The following is a 20,102-nucleotide window of genomic DNA, read 5'->3' on the forward strand; positions in this document are numbered from 1 at the left end:
CTGCCACTCAAGTCTGACTTTGTAGGCTCCAGGCCTTCTTGCCTCTTGTGCCAGCACCTAAAGTTTCTCTACCGTATGATGCAGCGTGGTTGTCTGCATTAAATACATCAGAGGCATCAACTCCTGGCACTCACTCATCATATGATGTACCCTCTAGTAGTGGAGGTGTGCCAATACCGTGGGCCCCTCAACTTGTACCTGAATATGCTCCCAGTTACACATAACACCATCTTGAAAGAAGTCTCCCATTGTCTGCAGCCCTAGTTTCTGCAAGTCGCTCATCGCCCCCTTCTCCTGTCCCGGGGGAACCATAGACAGTATCTATTTGGCATACATAGCGAATACAAAAGTGACCCAGCCTGCTGCTCCAGCATACATTGCCATAAAGAAGATGTTGTATTTATGGAGTCCAAGACAAAGAAACGGCATATTGGCTACAAGAGCAGGGCCTGCGGTAGTGAGAGCAGAGCAGCTGTGTCAAGTTCAGGCTACAAATGCAGCAGATCCCATGGGCCTTGCAGCCAATAATGCACAAACGTGCATTGAGCTGCCCTATAGTAAGCCTCCATATCAGAAGCATTTAGTCCACCCATTTCATATGGTAGGGTCAGTGCATGCCACCGCACCCAAGGCTGTTTCCCAGGAAAGACAAATCATGAGGGTGCGTAAGTTGTCGAACAGTGCACTGGGCAACAGGATTGGGATAGTCAGAAATAGGAACAGAAACCACAGCAGCACCACCATCTTCATTATTGCAATGCAACCAGCTAACGATAAAGGAAGTTGAATCCAGTGATCAACCACTTCTGATAACTTCTGCACTGCTTTATGTAGTTTTCAGATATCACCACAGCCGGGTCAGTGTGGACTGAATACTAGGATGCTCTGCTGGCTCCGTCGTCCATGTAGGTGGCAGTCCAACTGCACAAGTGTCATGGTTACAGTCAGCGGGAATATCAGAGATTTAGCCCAGTTGATGCCCAGCCTTGTATGCTCCAAACTGTAGATCTCCCTCAGAACTGGAGTAAGGTTGTGCTTCATGTTAAAGACATATGGCAGAGTGTGATTGGCGTGTGCCAATATGTTCAAATTATAGTTCAGGAACCAAAGCCCTCTGTGTGAATGGTATTTCCGGAGGGCGCAGTCTAAAGGCTCGACTAACATGGTGTATAACAGTGGTGATGAGGGCATGAGTGGTGATCCCTGCCAGGTGCCTCATGAGATGTCTATGGCTCCTGTTACAATATCATTGACTGGGATACATTCCCTCAGGCTTGTGTACAGCACCTGGACCAAATGGAGTAAAATGTCCATGATGCCAATGCACCACAGCACTACTAGCATAAAGCCCCACTCAACAGAATCAAATGCATTCTCAGCATTGAGGAAAACAGCAGTGACACGTACATCTGGGTCTAAATGCTGGATCGCTCCAAAAAGCGTTCTAAGTTTTTAGGACAGAGACCTTCCACGGATTAATCCAGACTGCTCAGGGCCAAGCACCCCAGGCAAGACCAGTGCTAAACGGCTGGTGAGTATCTTCACGAAGATTTTGGTGTTGATATTTAAGAGTGATGAAGGCCTGTAAGACAAGCAGCTGTCTGCTGATTTACCAGGTTTTAGCAAAGTGACAAGTTTGTGGGTGGCATGATGATGCCCTCTTGTACCATTTCCTCATAAAGAGTGACCAAATGTGGCACTAACTGCTCCTCACACGCCTTATAGAAGGCTATTGCCAGCCCATAAGTGCCAGGAGCTTTCCCACTAGGCATACACTGAAGTACTAAGTGTATCTCTTCTGGGCATAGTGGTGCCATCAGGTGTTCCCTGTGTTCCGTCGCAAGCCATTTCATAGCAATGTGAGTAAGGTTTTCAGATACAGCGTCAGTATCATACACAAGATGTGACTTATTGAAGTCGCCATAGTACTGATGGAAACCTCAGAGATCTGTTCCACCAAGTATAGCGCCATGCCTTATTTGTCCTGCACTTCTAGAATCGCAACATCATCTTATCGGGGGCACAGCTGTGCCACCAACATAGCTTTCGGGCGCTCACCCTCTCCATATGCTCTTGCAGTTAAGTATTTCCCTTTTGGGTTTACCTTGCTTTTCGCCACTTCATGGTACTTCTCAAGCTTAGTTTGCATGTCGCTTAGAACTGTACGCTCTGCTATCTCTCTGTGTCTATGCTCCAAGTGATCTCTGCTTCTAGTTTTGCCAGCCAGCCATGCAGTGACTGGAGTACCTCATTGTGTTTAGAGATTGTGACCCCCTTAAGTATCTCTATAGACCTCCTGAACCCTGGCGAATTTTGAGACTGTGCCAATATTGTTGAGGAAGTACTTGTCTACGGCTTGCACCAACTCATCACATAATGCAGTATCTATTAGCAAATATGGGGTGAAGTACAAGGAGAAGGGAAGTGATCACGGGCTCCATAATTCTAACTCGAAGACCACTAGAGAGTGATTGGAATACATGCACGGCAGTGGCTAGCAGTGCCTCAGGTGAGGCACCAGGCTACAGGACAATAGCCAAAAGTTGATGAGGGCGTGAACATCATGCATGGAGGTGAAGTGAGTGAATTCCACACACCCCTGCCCCCAGGGTAACCTCTGTCTCCAAACATCTGCCAAGCTACTCTGCTCTGCTATCTCCTTAAGTGCGCAAGCCACACCTGACAGCATCAGAGGTGGTCCCTTAGAGCAATCTAATTCATGGCACAGCACACAACTGAATTCACCTCACGAAATCTGTGGTAAATCACTCCAGTGGGTGAGCTGATCACGTAGAGTATAGTAGAACTGGGGGTCATCAGAAATAGAACTATACACACCCACCACCTGCACCACCAAATCATCTTTAGAGCAGTGCACAACCACATATCTACCACCTTAAGCTACGCAGATCTCCTGTAGTCAAACCCCAGAGCTCCTCCGGACCCAGATGAGTATGCCCTTGGAATGTGAGACGAAACCCGATCCACAAAAAAGGCACTGCATCCGTAAATGCATTATGATGCTGCTGTCTAGAGCCAGGTGGGTTTCTTGCAATATGGATATGTCCTTTTGCAGTCTCTGCAGGCATGCAACCACCTTGCATAATTTCCCCAAATCATTCAAAGCTCTGACATTCCAAGTTAGAAATCTGAGCAGTATAGGGCCATGCATGCCCCAACCCTGCCATGGCATGTGAATCATCCACCATCATTCGACAGTTTGGTCTCATCATCCGTGACAGCAGTTGTGCTCTGTACACTTTGCTGTTTACCCCTATCCATATAAAGGGTTGTGAAGAACAACTATCACCACCCATGCTGTGAGTCCCAACGACTTACACAGCAATTTGGTTACCTCCCTGTACCCACCCAAACCCACCCTACAAAACATTGAACAACACTTGGTGGCATAGATGGGGACAGATGTTGCTCAACCCATCACCCACCAGTACAAGGAAAGTAAAACAAAAAGGGAAGAACCATTGGAGGCCTCGTATTGAAACATATTATTTGCCTCAAACTTTAACCATAACTGCCAAGGCCAATCAGCCCCTTCCTCCCGGTCTGCCTCTCACTCACCACCTTATGCATTGCCCTCACACATTTTACACCTAGAGTTTCATATTAGAGTGCCAGCCACCCTAACTGGTCACCGAGCCTTTTCTCTATGAATTGTTCTATATTGCCCATGTAGGTGGATTCCACTAGACCCACTATGCATAGGTTAATCTGGTGTGAACAGGCCTCAGGATCTTTGGCTTTTGTCTGTATCTTTTGTAACACCTTATCAAGCTTTTTCTTGGTGACCTGTTCATCTTCCACCTCGGACACATGCCATTCCACCATATCTATTCAGTGGGTGTGCTTGTTCAGCTGTTCCAATATTCTATCCATGCAGAATGATAGGGCATCGATCTTCCTATCTATTTTTGTGAGGTTGTGTTACATTGCCGCTAGGATCTGGTGTAAGTTGGAGCCTACCTACATGTCCACCTTTCTCATTGCCAAAATTGGAGGATGTTGCCTCTTCATCCCTGGCTTTTAGGGCTTTACACACATAAAACTGTAATTTAGACTGCAACTTGTCAGTCTTGTCCATGTTGCCAGGAAGATCTGCAGCTCCTACACACAGTCCCACAAGGTCTTTGTGGTCACAACAGTAGTCAGCAAAGATGGAATCATTGTACTCCGGTGTACAACTCCTACACTTAGGGGTCACTGCACATAGCTGTCCACAGCAAGGCTGTACAAGGAAACAGACAGTGTCTAGTACTGACTTTGCTAGGTTTGGCCTTATAGTTAATGTCTAAGCCAGGTGGCCATCTTACATCTGAGGTCCACTCCCACCCCACCGGGTCATGTGCACAGACAATGTATAGAGGCAGGCTTCTCCACCCAGAGCTACTCCTGCTGCCAGTATCACATGGTGCACCAAGGCAGGCAGTTTTCCGCTGGCCGTCTCCTGGCCCTCAAGAAATGCAGAATCTGTGTGGCATCAGATCTAGCTGTGCACGGCTCTGCATGTAATCTGTTCTTTCTGACAGGGACTACAGTCACTCCCAGGCAGGGGCAGTCACAGACAGGGGCGCCTGGCATCTTGAGCCGTGCTATGGTTTCAATAACACACCCAAGCAGGGGCCCCAAAGTGTTCCTCCCTTTGGGGCCCAGCAGGCAAGGACAGGAAAGGCTAAGGGCCTGTTTATTGGGTCCAGGCCTCGCGCCTCAAGGTAGGTCACCCCAATCATCACATACACATCCAGAAGGTCTGAGGGCCCCCCAGAGCAAGAGCAGTGAACAGAAGGCTTCCTCACTGCACACTACAAGCCAGGAAGAGTGATTGTTTAGTTGTTTCTGGGTTGCGGGGCCTGGCGTAAATGCGTGCTAACAGCTGTAGAGTGCCCCAACAATGGTGTGCTGGGGTGAGAGTTCTTAACTTAGGGATAATGCCCAAGTGGCTCATTCGGGGACCCCCACCATGCAACGTTGCTGAGCATCAGGGTCTCCCTGGGGGTGACAGTGCCATCTCCTCCTTCTGGACTTCCTGCTGCTCCAGAAGACCTCTCCTTGTGCGCAGGACCACCGTAATGGGATCCGACCCCCACGTTACTCCTGGTGATGTCACCAGGCTTAAGAGGAGCAGAGCATGAAACGGGGGAGTCTCCTTTCTCCCTCTGGGCTGCGATGCTGCTGGAAGTATTTGTGACTGTGGGAGCGATACGGCACCGCTCTGCATGCTGTACAGACCTAAGACCCGGTCACATGACTAATGTTGAGAGTCACGAGCAGGTGCATCCACATCCCTGACAGTCCTTTTTTTGGCCCATGCACATGCCCCTGTATTTCTGGTTGGCGAGCAAGTGAATGAAAGGCTATCTTGATGTATGCTGCACCAGAATCAGGTAGATTACAAGGCGGCTACTGGTGCTCACTTAGGCTGCAGCCATCTTGAAACCTGGCAAGATCCATCCCCATATATTTTAAATTGTTAATAATAATGTAATTTTAACAATAAACCTCACTGAATAGCATACACAAATATAAAATATATTTTAGTAATCAATATTTTAAACCTCAAAATAATTGTATAAAAAAAACAATTTACTTCCCCTCGATGTACTATACTTCAATAATTTTGCAGTAACAATTTTTGACTTTGATATTAACCTCTTTCTAAGTTCTGGAGTTGATATTCAGGATCTTTACATAGAAAGCGATTTGAGCAAGTAGGATGGGTGAGCAGGAAATCTCTGTTCAAAGGGGTAAAAATATGAAAGCAGAAGTCAAGGTGCATTGCTTCCTATCAGCACTAGGTTCCCATTTCCCACTGTCTTGAGGGGTCCCTGACTTTTTTTAATACTAAAGATCATGCATAGTTACCTATACTTAACAAAAAACAATGATGCACACTTGATGCACATAATGAAAGGGGAGCTCTTTTTGTAGAGTTGCTTTCCCGCTCATGGGTGCCTGGACTGAGTTTCGGGCACCATCACTTGAGTGGAGAAATCTAGTTTATTGCAGCCCCACACAACCCCACTGAGCTTTCCTGCTGGTGTGGTGTCCATGCTTTTCAGGTTACTAACAGTCTCATAAAGGTGATTGAGATGCACTGGTGGTTTAAGCCCAGAATAGCACACCCTTAAGAAAAGACGCTATAGGGGTCATTATGACTTTGGTGGATGGAAAAGCCCTGACAGGTAGGTTGCCGCCAGTGCTGCCACTTCCCTCCCCGCCACCCCCATTACGAATTTTCCACTGGGACAGCCGGAAACAGCCTACAGCACTGTCGTGGACTTGTAATAGAGCCGCGGTAATGCTGTAGAGCGTAGGGTGCGCCAGCACTCATCGCAAAGTTCACTGCCTGCAAAACAGACCGTAAACTTTGCGATGGGGCTGGCCAGTGAGGCCCCTGCACTGCACTGTCCATGCCAAGTGCACAGGCAGTGCATGTGCCCCCCCTGGGGCATCCTGCACACCGTTTTCTCCAGCCTTTACATGGAGGTGTAACTCCCATGTAACCACTGGGGAGAGGTGGGTCGTAATCCCCAGGATGACACTGTTTGCAGCACTGCCCTGGTGGATTAGGACCGCCAGCACCACCAGACCCTCCTGTTGAGGATAACTGGTAGTGCTGGCAGTCCGACCACAGCGGTAGCGCCATGGTTGTAATGTGGCGGTCGGACCACCACATTGGCGGCGGTCCGACCGTCACCGCAACTGTCATGATAAGGGCCTATGTATGCTTAAAAATATTTATTTAACAGTCTCATCTTGTCATTTAGTATATGCCTAATAACCAAAAGGAATATAATTAAACCAGCACTAATACATGTTGCTAGATGCAATAATAAAATAAATAATTCTAACATAATTAGAATGTTTTTAGCAGCCTAAAGTCCTAAAGGCTACTTCTATGAGCTACACTAGGAGAGCATGGAGTAGCTAACTTGCCTCTAGAGTTTCTTGGGGCTCAGCGCTCTGCATACCTGTTTTCAGTGGATCAGCTGTTGTTATCAGACCTCTGCCGGGAGAGTGTGTTCCCTCGGAAAGAAACACACATCTGCTGAGGCGCAGCTTCTCTTTTCTCTTTATCAACTTTCAACATAAAAGTAGATGCTGCGCCATCTGGCCGGACATCTCCTGATAACCTTATATGAAGGCCCCTCCCCTTCAGTGGTCAATTTAGGGAGTTTACATGAGGTTGACCACTGACTTTTAGCCTACATTGGGGGACTTTCCATTAAACTTGAAACGTAACCAGTATGAACCAGCAAAATGAAAATATGTCAGCTAAGACTACGTTTATTGTTAACATCCACTGTAGACCTAAAAACATAGCATATCATTTAGCCAGTAGCATGTGTTACCTTATGTGTCAGTAAAGGAATTGTTTAAATAAATTGACGCTTTCCTGAGTTCTGCAAAAGATAATGACATGTTACATGCAGACCGAAGGCAGAAAGGCTAACTTAATGTCCTCAAAATGTAGTCTGACTTTGGGAGTTTTGTGACTTGTATGTTTGAGTATGATGTAATTGTTTACATATGGAGGACATAATTTTAAGGATCTTTATTGAATTAAATAACATAAATAAAACTAAGTAATATTCATGCCCTTAAAATGGGATGTAATACTTCACATCTAAAATAATTCAACTAATAAAATCGGCATAATGAATATGTGTAAAACAGCATACAATTATACATTAAAATTTGCACAAGCCTTGCATGTTTCAAGTAGTAATATAAAAGCATTATATCATGTAAGACATTATCATATCAGTACATAAATTAGGAAGAGGTGAATTTTGATAATTAAGGAGACCAGGCATGATATAGAGATATGCCGGACTGAAAAAAATAAATAGCTTTATGAAAAATGGAAATAAGAAAAGGAAAAAAATGACTTTTTCTGAAAGGGAATAATTACAAAGTCTTTACCTTTAATACTAGATTCTTGCCCATTTTCTAAATGGAATTCTCAGGCAATCACCCGTAGTTGTCAATTGAAGATGTTTCCATAACAGCAGTATCACAGGCAGAATATGAATGATTCAAGAGATGAACTGGCACCGTGGGCATGGAGTTGGCTGCTTGTCAGGTGGATGAATCAGAGTACTGGAACAGATTTCATGGCTTCAGAGCACTCAAATATGGTGCTTTTGTGACAGGTGTTCTTATTATTCAATAGCACTCATTCTATCAACAAAAGAAGGATTAAAGGCTGACCAGTCCAACCCAGTTTCAAATCTGTGACCCGCAGTTTATGGTGGGCCATTCCTTTTAGCTTTCAATTCATGTAAAGTATACACCTTCACCTTAAAAGAGCAGCAGCAATATCAAATTATTTTGGCGTTGTTGGTTCACTGGGTCTGAACATATGAGTTTCACGGAACATACATTTGTCTGTGTTTCTGATATCTCCTATTATTTGTTTTCAAAGTAGTGTTGCTCCAAGTACCGTATTGGTAATATTCTCCCCCATATGAGAAGCCACAGTGGTGGCGAAGACACAGCCTGCGCTCTCTTTTTATTGATTGTTTAATGGATATCAACCTGTCTTGATGCACACGGTTTGCAGTTTCTCAATTGCTTCTGGGTGGCTGGGTTTACTTCCACCCTTTTTAGTTTGGGGTTTTTATAGAACATAAAAGGCCATGGAAGGTACTAAGGGCCTACGCATACCTATGTTCATTAAAGGGAACACTTTTATAAAAAAAGATAGCCTCTCAACAAAAAAGCAGTAATTGATGCAGTGCCGCGAAGCAGGAGACTCTGCCTGTGCATGAGGCAAGCTCCAGAGTAAACATACTGTCTGATTTGGTAAATCCCGAACTAAGATCAAACTGTGTCTTTTTTCTGTTCTGAAAGAGAGCAAAGTAGTTGTTCCAAGGGCGGTCACCAGATCATGGGATTACAGTAGATGTGCATTTATGAGCACTCAGTGACGGCAGTGAACGCTGATACATCACAGTCAGGGTGGAAGACTAGAGAAGAAGGCTGTGGGCTTTAAAGACATTCCAAGAACATGAAGGTCACCAAGAGATTAATATAAATATGGAAGAGGGTGGATATTGTGGGTTTCCTTCCTCTCCAAACAACACATTTATGTTAATTTACAATTGTTTCTCACTGCCACCTGGTGGTATTTAGTGAATGAGAAACTGAGGGATAATCTCACTCCTGGCTGAGACCAGCCTCACCTGTGCTGCTCTGAGAGCTGCCAGAGGGGAGCTGCTGTAATTAAAATCTCAGTTGCTAGCTTGTAAATTTACCTTAGACAAGATCCCGATAAGAAAGGAGAATATATTTATCCTGGCAGGAGAACCCCTGCAAGCAGGACTTAAATCAAAGAATCTGGCACAGTATCCGATATGGGGAGCGCGCTGGCTCTTGGGAGCAGCCCTTGAATGCAATTGTCCCGCTGCCTCCAGGTACAAAGCCATTGCAACACTTCTGTTTCCTTTCATTTCTCTCATGCCCAGCCCTGTGCAACAGAGAATAAAATACTGAAACCGAATATCTTTCTACTGCACTTCTTCAACTCCGTGCCCAGCCTACCTCACTTGTTTCCAGTCCCTAAGGGAAAAGTCATTTTATAAAATGGTTGAATTGACAACTCTATTTATCTCCATGGCATCTTGCATCAACCGTCTACTCAGAAGGGGTGCCGGGAATGGTGGGTGTGATGCGGATGTATGAACCCCAGCACTTTTCTTCCATCCATTAATTTTACAAAGTGAGGGTTGACTTATGTAATCATTAACCTAGTGCCTGATCCATTTATAAATTCATCCATGTGTGTTCCTTCCAGGTACCCAATGATAATTCATTTTTCATTACTGTCTCGAGTCCGTCACCTGTTTACTTCCCATGTGATAATCCATTCATTCATCAAAATGTCTCTCCTCAGCGTCTCTCAATACACTTCTACTCGTCCCTCTGAGGCATTGACTTACCAGACACTTACACTGTCTTGAATACCTCCTCTCTTTCTACTTATCTTCTCCTTCTCCTTGTGTGACTATAATGTATATCACTTTACATAGAGAAGGTGATGCTTTGTGAAACATATCTCTAAATATTATCTTTGGTGGTGTTCTGCCTCTTGCAGCCTATTAGTAAGCCCAAATGCAGACATCACTGAGGCTGTCCTTAGACACATCCTGACAGATTTCCGTAGGCTGATTTCAGCAGATTGCCTTCTCAGGAAACCCCTCACGTTATGGTTAAGTGACTTCTTAAAGGTGCTTATGGCGGTGCTATGGACTAATGCACTGTCTTTCAAAAGCCCCAACTGACCTGCAGTGCTTCACAAAGAGAGATACTGAATGGATTAGAATTGAATAAAAAATGTAAATCGCTAGTACTCTAGGAGAAAACTGAGGGAAGAAGTAACCAAGAGGCACAAGAGCATTCCACAAAAGCAAAGAAAAGGATTAGAGCTGTGTTTTCCTTAAACCGTTTGCTGAGACATGCTTAGACAGCACCGAAATCAATATGTCCCAGATTTTTCTAGCGCCCCGCTAATGCCACCATATGTGTGCCATATTTAAAATACAGCACACCATGGCAGTAGTCAGGGTGACTAGCATCCTAATTTTGATGCTAGTCCGGTGCTTTGCAGGGCTAGCATAAAAGATTTTGACGCTAATCCTGCAAAGCACCCAGAGGTCCATTGAGCACAATGGGAGCCTCTTTTTAATGCCTGCACTTATCAGGCACTAAAAATGGCAAATAAAAATGGTGCAAAGGAATCTCATAGATTCCTTTGCGCTGTTTTTACTGCCCCCCTAGTGCCGGAATGCCCCTTTGCATCCATTATGCTTGGCTCAGGCATAATATGCGCAAGGGGTTACAAAGTGGCGCAATGCAAGAATTGTGCCACTTTGTAACTATGGTGCAGCGTTTTTGCCCTTCCAACACCACATTTGCGTAAAACAATTATGCTAATGCGGCGTTGGAATGGTGCTAGGCCACCATAAATCTGGGCCTATATGTACAGTGCTTAATTTGTAAAAAAATATATATATATGTAAGTGCCAAGGTTCTTGTCAGGACCTTGCACCACCTATTAACCTTGCCAATGTTGCTAATGACAATTCCAACACAACTAATAACCATCACAATTTTACTTGAAATGTAGAATATTCCAGGCCCCTAAAGGTATAGGAATGGGATGGTTGGCAGGTATTAGTCATGTATAATGTATTTTGAATTAATAAACAACTGTTGTTGTGCTCATCTCTAAAGTAGACAGCGCCATCATGTGGCATACTGTCAATACATGTCAGTGTTTACAATTAAGTGCTGGTGCACGACGTTGGAAAATACCGACTCAAATTAAGCACTGCATATGTGTAGTCCTGTTAGTAAGAAGGAAAACTGTTATTTGAAATAAGAGCGAGTGGGCAAAGAGAGAATTTGATTTAACTAGTGTAAAAATCCCATGCAATGGGAGAAGTACAAAAAAGATTCGCCAAACTTAAAAATAGGTTATAAGACACACACTCTTCAGTGTTGACAAAGCCATACACATAAATTACAAATCTAATGAGATTTTATTTATTTACAATAGTGTAAGAAAGAAAAGACTAATGGTTTACAGTGAGTGAAAACATCACAGAAAAAAACTGAATGGAGCATGTGGATATCTTGCACCGATGTTCCAAGCTGTGTGATAGTAGTTTATTTTGTAGGTGAAACTGATATTAAATTAGACCATGTCATTATAATGTGACAATTTGCCTCTCTCATTTAATTTTTTTGAGTCTGCTTGTTCTCAGCCACTGACTCTACTATGATATTAATATTACGGCATTAGCAAACGTGACAGAGGCTACATCTTGATGTAATTATCTGCCATTCTAGTTATTAAATCAAGGACAGGGGAGGGCGGTTTCTCTTTTAGGGCTGAGGGTCTGTGCCCCTCTGAAATTCCAACACATTCATATAAAAAATATAAAATAGATCGATTTGTTTAGGGATATGATTGTATCTCTAAACAAAGTGATGCATTTAAGTCTGGGCTGTCTGTCCCGGGCTGCCTGCACCACCTCGCTTTGAAGCACAAGACAGAAGCCGGGCAGTGCATCAACTTTCTACACTGTGACACAAGACGTGGGGCTGACTGCTCTAAAGCCCTTGATTTCCATGGTTGTCTATGGCTATATCCACTATAGGCCAGTGACGCTTTTAGCATCCTGATTTTAGGCGTCGGGGTCTTCATCACTGCGTGAGGGCAGCCATCTGTCATCAACAGGCACATTTTCCCTATTCGTCACTCAGTAGAAGTGGATGCAAGCAAGTGTGGTTTAGTGCCTTGTCTTCGGTAACAGCAAGTGTTAGAAAGCTAATATTGTGTTATTGTTATTGTACTGAGAACCCTTGTCACGCTAACCTCCCCCATGTGACACCCCAGGCCCTAGCTGCAGATTGCTGGCTCCTTTAGAAGAGGTGCTGCTGTATTTGTTCCTCGTGAAACAGAAAAGATGAGCAGGGTTCTTGCTCCCATGCGAAATTAATCCAAATATCTGAGTCAAGCACAGGGGGAGAAATAGGTGCTTACAGTAAAGTCAGTTATCTGCGGTGTTGCATTAAAGCTGGCCCTGTCTTCATGCCCTTAAATTTGGCTATGTGTTATTTGCTGAGAAAAAGTGTAACATTTTTAACTTATCCAGAAAAATGCATAATGTATAAATTATCATAATATGCTTGTCTGAAAACTAACAATAAAATAATGCCCATCTTTGTTGAGATGCTGGCAGGTCACATGTTTTAATGACTTGCTCAAAATATCATAATTTATGCGACTTGGAAGGTATTAATGAATTTGTTTTTTTTATTACAGACACTAGAGACATTTTAGTTAGTAGGGCCATCTACAAAAATATTTATCATTAAAAGTTTTTTTGCCACTTAAATAGATAGAAGCACATTGTTTTGCCTTATGAACCACGGGGCAAGCTATCTTTTCACCGGTTTGCAGAGTGTCACATAAACCCATGGGCTGCAGCTGGATATGCCGCCCTTCATATCTACCTCACACACCAACCTACCTCCTTATAACATCATCTTGAGGTTTGTTGGAGGAGGTTGCTGTTGGGAGGTTTGTCTATAACATTTTTAAGGTACTGTATTTGTCGTGTGGTACTGGTAGTTACTGTGCTTTTCAGAGCATTTGAGATTTTGAAATTATTACAATGCATTTGCCGACTTCCACTGAGAGGTAAAGTAAGTGAATTGTTGTGGGATCATATAGATGGTACAAACAGGTCTTCTATTCCACCAGGTATTTCTCCCGTGGGTGGAACCCTTGAAGGCAGCTTTTGAAAACCAAGGCATATCAAGGTTCATTATGGTGAACTAAAGTGACTTTAATGTCTGAAATATACATGGTCTCACTATTAATCCTTACAACAGTTTTACAATTAGCTTTTATTACTGCCTGCATTATTCATTTTATGTTTCTGTGTGTGATATCTGTTGCTGTGTTATGTCACAACTTTTCCTGTTTTGTATTATGCAATGCTATGATGAAAATTAAGCTTATAGCTCTTAGTTTATATTCCAGACGTCCCCTATGAAGCTGAGCTGATGTCATTTATGCTACAGTTGTAAAGCAGTTTCATTATTATTTTCATACATCATCTTCTAAGTGGAATAGAGATCCAAAATATTATATAGAACAAATGGCCTGCTAAAAAAATAAAAGAGGCTAGGTCTAGATAATTTGATGAATGAAAGAAGATTCATTTGTAAATGTTACTCTGAATAAAAAGTTGTATCTTTGGTAACTGATGCGGAAAACATGGATTGATATGCAAACAATAAATGTTAAAATGTGTGTAATGTGTATCAGCCATTTAGTTCCTTTTATTTCACATGTTTTACATAATGTTGCATTCCCTGAGAGAATTGGCTGTTTCATCATGCTGTGTTTCTGTGCACTGTATTACTCCTGCATAGTGCATACTTTGACTCGTGCCAGGTGTTTAAGAGGGCCTTTGAAAGAGAGCGCTGGTCCTGAGGCTGAAGGTAGAGCAAAGTGCCTGACAGTGGGTTGGTCCCTCTGCAGAGCACACAGAACAGTGGTCATGTATTCCAGCTGTAAATGAAATTCAGAGTAAATGTGCATGAAGGGGTGCATAGAAGTCAACATATATAGCAGTCTATAGCAAAATGAAATAAAGTGTTCAAATGTGAATGAGTGCAGTGTATGTTTAGGGTGGTAAAATGAGGAAGATAAGAGGGAGTGTATTCAGAGGAGAGAGAAAACCGAAGAGGAAAGACAGTAGGTTGAAAATGTGTAGATGCATGAGATGAGAAGAGAAAAATAGCATATATATCTAAAGTAAAACACACATAACTGAAGGCAATACTCCTTCCATAGGCCTCAATAATATTCAATTCACAGTCTTGCAATTTCAGATTTGAAACATTTCCAATGTTAATTATTTAAAACTAATCATTGCTGTTACTAATTTATCTTAAACAGCTAACAATCATTGACAAAGCCAATAGTACTGACAGATTTTTGGTGTAGGCCAGTGGCTGTGTTATAATTCTAGATACAATAACATCTCAGAAAGAAAACCAAAATACAGGCCAGGTGGCCCACTATGGGAATCACATGAATGTATTTTACAAGTTCTCCTTTAGAGAGCCCCCACTTTTTTCATCCCACTTAAAGATACGTCTGCACATATTTTTGCATGATTGATGGCAGCCAGCACCTGTGCGTGCTTCTTGATGCTTGATTAGAGAATTTATTTCCAAAGTTGATGCTGCATGCAGTGCAAGACACTGGGCAGGCACACACTTTAAAGGGCCTGAAGTTGTTGCACTGTACAATTTGCACCTTAAAGTAACTATATTAGTGCAGTAAGGTGTGGGGCAGTTTTAATGGGTTTAGTGTTTCCCACTGCTTTAAAAAGCCTGCTTTCTCATTAATTTGCTTTCAAGTGCACCATTTGTCAATCTTTTTTCTTGAGAGTAGGACTCACCTTCGCCCCCATGTTTGTCCATTAAGCTTGCTCGCTTCACTCGCTACATAAAAGTCATACCCAACTTTTATGCCCCACCACTTTCAAATGTCACCATCCACTACTGGGTAAGGGAGGGGGTGTTAATGAGGCTGAAGGTCAAAAATGTTCCCCACAATTTCGATTAATGCTCTTAAAATTTTGCTGGGAGCAGCACCATTTAAGGATAAAAAGTAAGAAACGTTATAATGGTTTATTTTAAAGTTGTGTCATAAATTGTGTGCTTTAAATTTAAGGCCCATATTAAGTGTAAGTATGGGCCCAAGTGTTTTTTAAACAATCTAGTTTGACAGGCTTTGTGGTGTAACATCATAATAAGAAGAGCTAAGCAGCAGAATGAGTTGTAGGAGTTTGAACGGGTGATACTACATACACATGTCACAACACACACACAGTATAACCGTTCCTGTGAGATATACACAGCTTGACTCAAATATCAGTGGAAGAAATCATGCAATCAGCCTAAGGAAAAACGGAAATTGTGTGTGATACTTATAGCCCCTTAACTGGGATATACAAAAGATAAGCCTCCGTAGTAATAGACAGCTGCCAAGGGCATTAATGGTTGTTAAAAAAATACCTTCCTGAGATATAGGTCTAAGCTGCAGGCAAAGGCCTGTAATGAGGGAGACAGCCTTTAACAACCAGTATAACCCGAGGCAGAAGGGCTATACTGATAAACATGCTAATAAAGCATTCCACTCTCTCAGGGCAGAATATTCTACATTAGACACAGAGAAACTGAAGGCAAACATTGGGGTGTTGAAACTAACACCCTGTACAAGCCATTATTGGCCCTCTTCTACTGCATTGTCTTCAATGCAGCTCCAAACATTCCAGTGTTCTTATAAATATTAGGCACTAAGATCACAAAGGTCATTAGAACATGCTCGTCGGCATTTGTGGTAGAACCATTCAACTCTATCAACTCTCATCACTGCTACTCTTAGACACTGAGGGCCATATTTATACTTTTTGATGCAAAACTGCGCTAACGCAGTTTTGCGCCAAAAAAATTAGCGCCGGCTAACGCCATTCTGAAGCGCCATGTGGGCGCCGTATTTATTGAATGGCGTTAGCCGGCGTTAGCCGACCGGCGCTGCCAGGTGTGCGTGAAAAAAAACGACGTACACCAGGCAGCGCCGGCGTAGGGAAAAATGGCGTTTGGGCGTCCCAAAATGGGGCAAGTCAGGCTGAGGCAAAAAAATCGTCTTAACCCGATTTGCGCCATTTTTTTTGGGCGCCCAGACGCCATTAACATGACTCCTGTCTTAGCAAAGACAGGAGTCATGCCCCCTTGCCCAATGGCCATGCCCAGGTGACTTCTGTCCCCTGGGCATGGTCATTGGGCATAGTGGCATGTAGGGGGGGCACAAATCAGGCCCCCCTATGCCACAAAAAAAATTACACAAAATACTTACCACAACTTACCTTTTCTTCCCTGGGATGGGTCCCTCCATCCTTGGGTGTCCTCCTGGGGTGGGCAAGGGTGGCAGGGGGTATCCCTGGGGGCAGGGGAGGGCACCTCTGGGCTCATTCTGAGCCCACAGGTCCCTTAACGCCTGCCCTGACCCAGGCGTTAAAAAGAGACGCAAATGCGGGGTTTTATGCCCCGCCCACTCCCGGGCATCATTTTTGCCCGGGAGTATAAATACCACGCACATGCCTGGGAGTCATTTTTTAAAACGGGAACGCCTACCTTGCATATCATTAACGCAAGGAAGGTGTTCACGCAAAAAAATGACGCTAACTCCAAGAACTTTGGTGCTAGACGCGTTTAACGCCAAAGTATAAATATGGAGTTAGTTTTGCGTCGAAATTGCGTTAAAAAAAACGACGCAATTTAGGTGCAAACGGAGTATAAATATGCCCCTGAGAGTTGAAGCGGAAATGAAAGGCAATAAACCCAGCTATTGATGGAGAACCCTGCTGGTAGAGGCTCCTATGATGTCCTTTGAGGGGGAAGACAGCTCTTGCATTGCTGGAAGCCACGTGGGGTAAAATGTCCCTGCTGCACACTCGCCATCCATGCATCCCTGTGAATGACAGCAGTGGAAGCCTTGCCACAGACCTTGAACGATACTAGGGAAACACACATGCAACTCCTGGTGCAATGGCTACCATACAGTTCCATTGAGGACTGAATATTTGCGATCTCAAATACCAATCAGAGATCTCCTTCTGAGCGTTCTGCTTGGACAACCGGTGTTTTGCATGTTTTAGTTCTGCTCTCAGCCTGATTCTTAACTTTGAACTCCCGCTCTACATTCAGCCCTCTAGCCCGGCTAGAGTTCCAGATTAAATGGTCCCTGATCTCAGATGACACTCTTATTTACTCTCATACAGTCAAGTGGTTCAGCATGGGTCTCTCTTGAATTTCTAATATTTAGCACAAAATAAGTTTCGCTAAATATGAAGAGAAATATTTTAATAAGAGGTTCTGTGATTATCTGGCAATGGTGTCCGAGGCATTTTAATCATATCAACAACAAGCCGTATGGTGTAAATACGCCTCTTCTCATGCTATTTACAACGAAGGACAGCATTACAAATTAAACTTTCTTGTTGTTTACTTATTTTACAGTCCAATATTATAGTCCAATCATTTTGAAGCAAAAGAAATAAAAACAGTATGGCTGTAGACAAAACACAAACATGTTTTGCTAAAGCAAAACAGCACTGATTGCTGCAAAAAGAAATGACACGAAATAGCGTTCCACTATGATATGTAACAGTCTGTGCTGGAAGTTAGGATCCATTCGGATCCGGTAGGTATTATTGATCAGGATCTGAGATCCCAGCCAGCTCCAGTGAAATGTGCTGAACTTGTCTGTGGGACTTATCAGTTTTCTATTTGAAGCAGTAACCTACAGGGAGTGACGTGGATTCTTATTTCCCATTCCCGTTGGGCCCTATACAAAGGCCTCGATTAACGGGCCTTCAGCACTCATTCTGCTGGAGTTTCTTCCAGGCTGGAGGCTCTCTGGAGCCTAACACCTTTATGCCAATGCAATGGAGGCAAAAAGGTACTCAGCTTGTTATCACTTCACAAGTTCTTAAGAGAAAATTTCATTTGGAGGCAGATTTTTGAATTTATGTGGGAGTAATTATGCTTATAACAATTTAAATAGCAATTTCCATGTTATTTTTTTTCTTTCTTTCTTAGCACTACTCATCTCAATGTTGGGTGTGAGAACACTTTACATCACATACACGTTATGCAGAAACAATGAATCATACCACTTGTAAATCAATATACAGGAAATGTTACATAAGATAATGAGTGTTACAAGGTATAGAAAGGAGTCACATATCATTCATACTAGTAGGCATAGGATGTTAAGAATGATTTGTCTGGAGAAAAACAATTTCAGGATTTAAAATATAATGTAGTGGTTGGGTTATTACTACCAAAAGGACCCCTTATTAGCTACCTTAGAATAATGAATGATTGAGAGAAAAAAATGGTTTTAACACTATGGGGGTCATTCTGACCCTGGCGGTCATCGACCGCCAGGGCCAACGACTGCGGAAGCACCGCCAACAGGCTGGCGGTGCTTCCTGGCCAATTCTGACCGCGGCGGTAAAGCTGCAGTCAGAAAAGGGAAACTGGCGGTTTCCCGACGGTTTTCCCCTGGCCATAGGAATCCTCCAGGGCGGCGCTGCAAGCAGCGCCGCCATGGGGATTCCGACCCCCTTCCCGCCATCCTGTTCCTGGCGGTTCTTACCGCCAGGAACAGGATGGCAGGAACGGGTGTCGTGGGGCCCCTGGGGTCCCCTGCACTGCCCATGCCACTGGCATGGGCAGTGCAGGGGCCCCCTAACAGGGCCCCATAAAGATTTTCAGTGTCTGCTTTGCAGACACTGAAAATCGCGACGGGTGCCACTACACCCGTCGCACCCCTTCAACTCCGCCGGCTCCATTCGGAGCCGGCTTCATTGTTGAATGGGCTTTCCCGCTGGGCCGGCGGGCGGCCTTCTGGCGGTCGGCCGCCGGCCCAGCGGGAAAGTCAGAATGACCGCCGCGGTCATTTGACCGCGGTACGGTCTTCTGGCGGTTCCCGCCAGGCGGGGGGCTTCCGCCGCCCGCCGGGGGCGGAATGACCCCCTATTTCTTGCCCTTTGCATGCAGCTCCTTGGTGTTGGCCCATGGGCCGCTGAGTAATATTAGAAGGACTGGGATTTATGAACTACGAGTAACAAAAGGATCTCTGTGGCAAAAAAATGTCACCCAGTAACCTACTTATTTACAATACAAACCTGTGATCTGCATTCTACTTGTTGTGCTTGCAACAGCACATTGATTCATCATGAGTTAAAACTATGACTATGCATAACATTTATCTCTTCATCTACTAGAATAACCACTAGAGGTATCTTACCATTATTGTTAACCCTGAAAAATGGTAGGCACACAAAGATTTCTGCAGAAGGTGCCTTGACTTCATAAAATAGTTTAAAATACAGCCTGCTTGAACTAATTAAGTAAACCAGAAAAAAATCCTGTCACATTGTTTTATTGTTGCCCATGTGTTTGTGGCAGAGTTTAAACAAAATAAATGTATACATGGCTGTCAAGCTCAGCTTTTTATGACTTTATCCCCTTTCTGCTGCCACACCTTGACCCACAATTTATGTCATCCAGGAGTGACTGTAATTGTGTTTATCTAGCGCTGACTACCCCTGACGAGGCATTGAAGTGCTTTTTGGCAAGTAGCACACTGCTCCGGAACCCAAGAAGGATTAGTGGTGGATTAGTATAGGGAAATATGAGTTTATTTGAATGGCGTCTGTTATTTGGATTGAATAGGATAATGGAGGGTTAGAAGAGGGAAGAGTTATTTGGGAGGTCATAGTAGTAAGATTAAGTTTGGGATGAGGAAAAGGAGAGATAGAGGATGGAAGAGTCTCATAGAAATGGATTTGCGAGAATGTACTAGTACAATGGGGTTTGGGATGAGTCAAAGAAGGTATACATGAGGGAAGAATTTAGAAAGTGTTGCTTGGGAGATCATAGTATTAAAATGAAGTTTGGAGTGATGCAAGGAGGGATAGATA

Source organism: Pleurodeles waltl, chromosome 3_1 (genome assembly GCF_031143425.1).
Source record: "Pleurodeles waltl isolate 20211129_DDA chromosome 3_1, aPleWal1.hap1.20221129, whole genome shotgun sequence".
Classification (NCBI taxonomy): Eukaryota; Metazoa; Chordata; class Amphibia; order Caudata; family Salamandridae; genus Pleurodeles; species Pleurodeles waltl.